A 9,271-nucleotide genomic window follows, 5' to 3' on the forward strand; every position below is an offset into this window, starting at 1 on the left:
AGGTGTAATATGATGCTATGCCATGTTTGTTGAAATCATGTTTACTATCAATTTCAATATAGAGAGGGCAGCATTTTATATATATGTCCACTACCAAATCATATTTTGTCATTTTTTCACAGCTGCTTGTACAGCTGCAGACTGTAAGGTAATAGTCATTTAGTTCTGAATCATTTCATATTTGCTTCTGCCTAGAAGCTGCTCATTAAATATTTTTGGAGGGGAGGAAAGAAGGAAGAGAAGAAGTCGCTTTCAGGGTAAGAAGTGAAGGTCATGAAATCTAGATGTTCCATATTCCCATGCTCTCTTTTGCCTTAGATACTCCTCATTCCCTACCTTTTCTTATTTCTTCTTCTTGATTTCATTGACAGAGAATAGTCTGGTTGTGAATACCACCTAAAATATAAGAGTCACATAAGAAACTACAGCTTCCTTTCTCCATTCTGAAGACTCCTTCAAACTAAATCTTTAGCTCATGTGGAGTCATGAATATGGGATTATTTTGCTGACCTATTTCTGGTTTCTCAGATGTATGATGAACAATGTCAGTGAACAGAACCTTGGATTTCTTTCTAAGTAGCCATTTGCTCTTTACTCATGGAATGCTTAGTATTTTTTTTAACATTTATGTATTTTTTGAGAGACAGAGTGCAAGTAGGGGAGGGACAGAGAGAGAGAGGGAGACACAGAAACCGAAGCAAGCTTCAGGCTCCGAGCTGTCAGCACAGAGTCTACTGTGGGCTCAAACTCACAAACTGTGAGATTATGACCTGAGCCAAAGTCGGACGCTCAACTGACTGAGACACCCAGGCAACCCTGGAATGCTTAGTATTTTAAGCAAACCCATGTAGGTAAGTCAGAGAGGGCAACAGAAGGCAAACAGAGAGGGATGAATGAATAAAAGGAGAAGAACAAATCTGTTGGTTGGGATTCAAGACTCTGGAGTTCTTGTCCTTGTTCTTTTCTAGACTGTTTACCTTGGACCTGCTACTTCACTCACTGGATTCCTTTATCACTAAGGGGCATGGCTATTAAGCTGTATGAACTGCCTAGCTCTCATATTTTACAGCTGAATGAGTTTAGAAATGATACATCAAGTTTTAGCCATACACCCAAATGCCAATCCTTTGAGACAGTTAAATTCAACCCAACAAGGAGGACGTGACTGGACTCTAGCTTGTAAAAACTTCAGTAAATTAAACTAAATAAAAACCATCTAAATGAATACATAATTAGGTAATTCTAAAGAATTGAGATTATTGATACAATTCAAATATGAATGCATATTAGAGAAGAGTAGGTTAATACTTAATTCCTGATTTTAATAAATGTACTGTGGTTGTTTAAGAGTAAATACTTATTCTCAGCAAATTCTCTGAACAATTTGAGGCTTCAAAATTAAATGATTTTTAACTAGGGAGTAGAAGAGAGAGGGGCATAGCAAAGAGCATGTCCAAAGGATCAAGAATTTCAACAGAATTATAATTTCTGTTCCCAATTCTGGACAATTATCTGTGTGCTTGTCTATGTATTCTGTCAGTATCTACATATTTTCTTGAAATGATTTGTGTTTTTCCATCACTGCTCTTGCTCCGAAATCCACCCATCAGCCTTCTAGGCTGCTGCTTAGCATTATGTTTTACATTGTGCAGCAGTCTTTCTTGCCTTTGCTGTCATAACACTAATCTTTTTCCTCCTAAACTCACAAAACTGATTTTTTACTTTATGTCTAAAATTATGGTTTACTTTTCTGCCTCAATTTTGTTATCTCTAAAAAGAAAATACTGTTACCTGATCTTATAGTTCCCTCCTGCTCTGAAATTTCTTAATTTATCCTTATTATAATTCATAATGTTTAGTCTGGAGCTCATTTCCAGCAGGTGGAGATATAGAACACTAATTTTGTCATGTAACCTAATAAACTGATTCTTCTTTTAAGTGCTATGCTATAAGAAAGTTAATAATAAGCCATCTATATCCTCAGATAAGACAATGGTCAGGAGACAATATGGGCAAAACAAAGGGTAGAAATCCAGAGCAGTCCAATTACCTTGACTGATCATTAAACATCATTGTCCAGCATCTAATAACCTTAGAATACCTACTTCCGCCTGTGCAAGGTCATATTTTCTTACTAGATTTTGAGAACTAATGGTAAGCATTAGTTGTATGTTTAAGGAAAATATGCCTCACAAATGTAGAGTCAAGTAGGAACATCTGCAAAAGTCAAGTTAGACACAGTGTTAATCAGTTTCAGCTGGGCTTTAACTATTTTTTAAAAAATTATTCTTGAAGTGACAGGAAAAGATCTTGTCACAAACAAAGCGCAAAGACAAAATAACAAAATTTCATGGAGGAGAAAAATATTTCTCACTTCTGTGTCCTTGCCTGTTTTGGAGAAAGTACTTAAGAAGCAGCAGATGAGGTCTTCCCCTTTTACTAAATATGCTGTTCAACACCTTGTAGCATAACAGAATCCAAATGGAGATGTTCCAACCTCTTTGGTGAGACTGAGACTGTGTAACAATGGCTCCTGAAAAACTATTATTTGATCTTCTTTTCTTTCTTGAACATATTGGCCTGCATTTTCTGTTGATTCTTGATGTCTGTAAATAAACCAGATTAATTAAAGAGGTGGAGAAAGACCAGCATCTGGTAGGAATGTTTATTGCCAGGTGGCCTGACCTTCTCTTGCCAAGGTAATTTACTGTGCTAGGGTTTATTTTCCTTTTTTCTGTTTTTGAAATGTATAGCAGCACACTTCATGTTTTTTGAATTGTGAAGTAACTCTGAGATGATAATAACTTTCTGTTTATGTGTATATGAGGGTTACTAGGATCATGAGGGATGGGAGAAGGACAATATTTTTTGAGTCCTTACTATGGGACAGACCATGGACTTGGTATATTATGTACATTATGTCACATAATTGTAAGGGCTACGCTACATCATGGTAAGTATCACCTGTGGAGCAACTGAGCTCAGAGGAGTGAACTGTTTGGTGTAATGTCATTAACTTATAACTACAAGGAGTTTGGATTTGAGCATCAGTTTTCTAGGCCCTATGATCCATACATGTTGACCTCCTTTATATTAAATTTCCACTGTAGATAACCCAAACCTGTGCAATACCCTTAATTTTCAGGCAACTCATTATTGACAATAATTTGTTATTTCCTAAAAGAAAAAGGATGACACCTAATGCCCTATATTTTTTTTTCCCCCACCAACTTGCCACCAGGTGCTAGAATAATTGACATCTCCAAATGAAAACTCTAGTTCTTTTAAGGTCAAGATTTAAACAGGTGGTTATAAATATGTAGATTCTTCCTTTGCTGTCCTCTTGCATAAAGGAAGGATATTGGTATTATGGTTCCCACTTCTAAATGTTGCTAAGAAAATATATTGGGCTCTCTATGCTCCAAGTATATCATAGATTCAAAAAAATTTGGGATTAGGTTGTTCATTGGCCAGTGAAATAGAAGATTAAGTGGCTTCTGTTATTCCTAGGTATAAACATTTAAAAAAAAAGGCTGAAGTGGCTAATTCAGCCTTGATTGGTTGGTGACAGTCAAGTTGAGATGAAGCTTTTTCATCATGGGTTTTTGAGTACCTGCAGTGAGCAGATCTCCCTCTCTAGTCAGAATAGGGTAGGTTTTGCTGTGATAATAAAACACCTTCCAGCAGATGGAGATATAGAACACTTCCATAGATAGACCAATAAAAGGTTATTTCTCACTCATATGAAATATTCATAGGGTGACTAGGGACCCTAAGCCATGTTTTAAACACCGTTACATTGGCACCTGGACTCATGGAGCTGGCTACTATGTATTATATTTCTTACAATCATGGAAGAGGGAAAAGAGGGCACAGAGATGTGCTGACTGGCCCATACATTTTCTGTTCACTTTGTTTTGGCCATAGCAACTTATATGGCCATGCCTGATTGCAAGGGGGAAGAGATAACATAACTTTGCCATCTGCCTGGGAAAAGGGCACCAAGTATTTGTGAACAACCTTAATGACAACCACAACCTCTAGTCTACCTCCTTGTGTTACACATAGAGCATAAGAAAGAGATGATCTTATGTAGGGCAATCCAGGAAGGCATTGGGATTCTTACTTCAGCAATATCAGCCCAATTGGACCCAAATTGGACCCAGTAGTAGAAAACTGGTTAGTAAGTCAAATTTCACAGATAGTAGCAGTTACCAACCCTAGGTTCAATTAGAATCACCTAAAATGTTTTTAAAAGTATTCATCTTTAAGGCTCGCCACCCACGAATATCATCAGGTCCTGAGCCTTGATATTTTTTATTTAAAGCTTCCCAAAGAATTGTAATGTGCAAATAGAGTTGAAAGCCATTGATATATACAACTGAATAATAGGCATATCATATAGAAGTATAAGTAATGATTTGCAATCATTCCCATTATCTATAAAAATCAACTTCAGGGGTGTATGGGTGGCTCAGTTGGTTAAGCACCTGACTTTGGCTCAGGTCATGATCTCATGGTTCATGAATGTGAGCCCCACATCAGGCTCTCTGCTGTCAGCACAGAGCCCGCTTCGGATCCTCTGTCCCCAACTCGCTCTGCCTCTCTCTCTCTCTCTCTCTCTCTCTCTCTCTCTCTCTCTCTCTCTCCCAAAAATAAACTTAAAAAAAAATCTACTTCAAGTTTAAAAGCAAGTCATAAAATGCTTTGATAATCTTCTCTGAAACTGTGTACTTATATTTATTTAAACACACAAGAAAGTTTGGACCTACACTGTTTAATTTACATTTTAGGGTCTGTTTAGAATTGAATGTCTAAGGTATAGTACCTAGTTGAGCCATTTTTTGCCTATATTGCTTTAATTATCATACAGAGATTCAATTTTATATGAGTCTATATATTCGTGGAGTAAAATGTCAAAGACTTTGTGGAGACAAACCCTAAGTCAGGATTGGAATACTGGTGAAAATGTACACTTTGTGATTAGATGATTTAGTGGAAAATGAAAACTAAGTTAATTTTGTAGAATTTTTTTTTTTAATAATCATGAGAAGTTCTAAAGTGGCAATCTCTTTTAAAATTCATATTCTTTAAAATTCATGTTCTATTTGGAAGGCTTGAGAAGACAATTAAAAATCTATTTAAAACAGGGGCGCCTGGGTGGCTCAGTCAGTTGTACGTCTGACTTCGGCTTGGGTGGTGATCTCACGGTCTGTGAGTTCCAGCCCCACGTCGGGCTCTGTGCTGACAGCTTGGAGCCTGGAGCCTGCTTTGGATTCAGTGTCTCCCTCTCTCTCTGCCCCTTCCCTGCTCATACTCTGTCTCTCACTCAAAAATAAATAAACATAAAAAAAACAGGGGTGCCTGGGTGGTAAGTTAGTTAAGCATCCAACTCTTGGTTTCGACTCAGGTCATGGTCTTTCAGTGTGCAGGTTTGAGCCCTGAGTCGGGCTCTGTGCTGACAGTGCAGAGACTGCTTGAATTCTCTCCCTCCCTCTTTCTCTTCCCTCCCCCTACTCGTGTGTTCTCTCTCTCTCTCTCTTTCTCCCTCCCTCCTTCCCTTCCTCCCTCTCTCTCTCTCCTCTCTCTCTCTTTCTCAAAATAAATAGAACTTTACAAATATCTACTTAAATTAGTTCAAGCCTACTGTCCTCTTCCAGGAAAGAGTAAATATGCTGGAAATTTGCATATTACAGTGAGACTTACAATTAAGTAGGTTTAGAACTGTTACTATGGATCTTTGCATCACCTTTGTCCCTGTCGTTGGACAAATGGTAATAATCCTTGTATAGTCCATTAGAGCATATGGACAAGGTTGTGTCAGCTCAAAGCAGCAAAGTTGCCTTTGGCTAAAAGCTACCTCACAGTTTACCAGTTTTCCCTGAGGACTGGAGGGAAAAATATTTTGGCATATTAATATCTTCACAACAATGGTTTTGAACACTACCTCCCAACAGGTTCTTGAGGGATTTATAGAAAGTAACATGGCAGAAATCAAGGACAAAGATTTCAAATTATGGTTAGAATTTGCTATTAGCATAATCCAGCATTAGATATTCTTTGAAGCTCATACACCCCAATATGTAGATGAAAGCTTACAAAGTCATTAATGGACTCAAAGATATAATAACAAAACCGTTTCCATTTCCATATAGGACTCACTTCCTAGGAGGTGTATTTGGCTGAGAGGGATTTGTCTACCATCTATGTGTTGAATTTATAGGTATCTAGGAAAATAAAAAATGTTCTTTCTAATTGAGATTGGAAAATCTTTTACACAATACTTTTGGTAGGGTGAGAGATAATCATAATTGAACTCCCTAGAATTTGGAGAATGCAAGATACTCTCATGACTATTTCAACCGTGGCCATGATCAATAATTAAGGGATGATTGGCCTCATATACCATCTCTCTTCACTCCCCTTAGTCATTAGCTGTAGGCAGAGATTAAACTTGTTCATGGGCACATTTCCTTTTTCTTTTTCCAAGTTCATGTGAGGGGGTTACCTGATGGGAAAATCCAGCCTAATCCTAACTATGCTCACAGAACTGTTCTAAAGGAAATTACGCCTGGTCTAGTAGTACAAAGAGAAAAGCAAGAGGAGAATTTGCCATTCAGTAGAGGAACCTATGAGTAAAATAAAGATTATATCCCTTTTTTTGTGATCAGAAATTTTTGCCATACAAAAATGGGAGGAAAGTGTTTCTTTTCAAGAGATCCTGTGCACTGCTGCCCATGAGGAATAAGGGAGGACCAGAAGTTTAACCATCCTGGAGTATTCAGGTCCCATCATTCCACAGGGACGGGGCTCCTGGTAGCCAGTTCTATCAGGGAGATAATGCAGTTACAACATCACATGGAAGGATAAGGAAACAGGAAAGTCAGGAGGCTGTACTAGAGGTGTTTTGTTGCAACCTGGAGCAACTGTGGATTATGATCAACCTGGGACTGAGAAACAAAATATTTAAGAATTGTTACTCTGGTTTGCTAACATACCCCTTAATGCACTCAGAGACAAATAATGATAAGTGCCTTGTGATTATTTTTGTTTAGAGGGTCATGAATTTTTGTAATGACACCATGAAGGAAACAAGTTGACTGAAACCCTAAGATGTTTTCTAAAGATATCCAAAATACTGACCACTACTCAGACAGCAGGAAAGGACTATCTAGAGGTTTTCTGAAAATTTCTTTTTTTTAATTAAAAAAATTATTTTTTTTAAATTTTATATTTGAGAGAGAAAGAGAACAAGCAAGCAGGGAGAGGCAGAGAGACAAAGACAGAATCCAAGACAGGCTTCAGACTCTGAGCTCAGCACAGAGCCCAACACGGGGCTCGAACTCACAAGCAGTGATATCATGACCTGAACGAAGTTGGACGTTCAACCTACTGAGCCACGCAGGTGCCCCTGGAAATTTCTTCTGAATCAAACCCTTTGCTAGAAATGTTAACTCCTGTTTGTTAGGTAATCTCAGAACCAAATCAAACCATAGTCATGTGAGTGCTCAGTAAATATTAAACTTGGAAAGGAAAATACATGCCTTTATAAATACCCATGTTAGAAATGGTCTATTCCTACATCTTCCTTGTGGAGATGTAAAAATGCAGACCCACAGAACTAATGACTTCTACATATTTCACAGCTATTGTCCTGATTTAGACATCAACCAAAAAGGCTTTCTGGAGATCTCTTCACTTTTAGCAAAACTTCTACATAAACTATCTCTGCTTCTTTCCTGCATTTCTTTTTCCTGTTAACTGCCTGCATTCTTCTAGAAAGTTAAATATTCTGAATCTTCTTTAGTGGATGAGTGGACCTTTAAAAAGGTCATTCTCAGTGGGTAAATTTCAATTCCTGCACAAAATTTTAAGCAAGTTCAAAATATAATCAAATATGTCCTTTCATTCTTAGCACTTATCTCTGAAGTTTCACCTTTTTTGACATTTAACGTGAATTGTGATCCTGGTTCGTGTGCCTGGCTGACAGCCCTGGAAAATATAGTTACCCAGCCAATGAAGTGACAAAGACTTTTGGAACTTCATATGGGCCCTAGAATCAGGATGCCAATATCTCTGAAGCCATTCTGCTGTGATGAATACATGGTACCTGGGTGTTTCAACAACTTCTAAATTGAATGGCTACAAGTCAGGGTTTCCCATTGTTCAAAAGTTTCTACTCCTAGTGCCTGTACTTGAAGTATCTGGGAGAGCAAGACATGGCCACACCCTCAGGCAACTGTCAATCAGCTTAAGCTGCTATAAAAAAAACTAGCATAGAATGGGTGGCTTGCAATAAACATGTATTTCTCAGAGTTCTGAAGAATGGGGAGTGTAAGATCAAAGTGCTGGCAGATTCTTTTCTGGCAAGAACCAGCTTTTCAGTTTACTGATGACTCTCTTTTGCTGTGTGCTGAGAGCAGGGAGAGACAGAGCAAGCTCCTGTATCTCTTCTTTTAAGGGCACATTCCCATTCATGAGGGCTCCACCCTCATGACCTAATTACTTTCTGCAGGCCCCACCTCCTAATGCTGTCACGTTGAGGGTTAGGGTTGCAACATATAAACAAAGGGGGGCACAAACATTCAGTTTATAACAGTAACTTTTAAATTTGTTGGGTGAATGTTTAAACAGACATGCAGAGTGGGGGGAAGAGTGCTAAAAGTCAACATGCTTGTCAAATTCAGAGTAAATTAGGAAAGATTTCAAGAAGAAAGCACTATCTGATCTGAAAATTGCTTCATGACCTGGTTTATATACATACAACTCTAGGGCCTCTTCTCCTATATTCTCTGTCAGGATTTATCATTCCCAAAGTTCCAAGGGTTCATGTAGCTCCTAGAACTCATTGTATGGTTTTTACATCTCTAGGTCTCCATTCCAGCTGTTCCCTCACCCAGATTTCTTTAGACCATTGTAGTGGCTTCAAATGATCACTTGGGTCTAGGTTTCCTTTCTTTCTAGGCACAAGAGATGATTTTACTCTCTACATTCCCTTGTGGTTGGATGAGGCCAGGCAGCTAGTTCTGGTCAATGGGTTGTGGGTACATTCTGACCATTTAACTGACATGGGAGGATTATATATCTCTATGTGGCATATGTTTCATTCCATTCAGTGTGTTGTGGACAGAAATGATCAATTGATTTAGTGGTAAATGGGACTTTTGACTGACAGTTCCATGCCCTCCAGACCTCTTGTGAAGGCATATATTGAAATGGAGTTTCAATAAGATCAATGTCTCCTATAATCTGCGCAACCTCATGATATATT

This window comes from Prionailurus viverrinus, chromosome D1 (genome assembly GCF_022837055.1).
Source record: "Prionailurus viverrinus isolate Anna chromosome D1, UM_Priviv_1.0, whole genome shotgun sequence".
NCBI classification, from domain to species: Eukaryota; Metazoa; Chordata; class Mammalia; order Carnivora; family Felidae; genus Prionailurus; species Prionailurus viverrinus.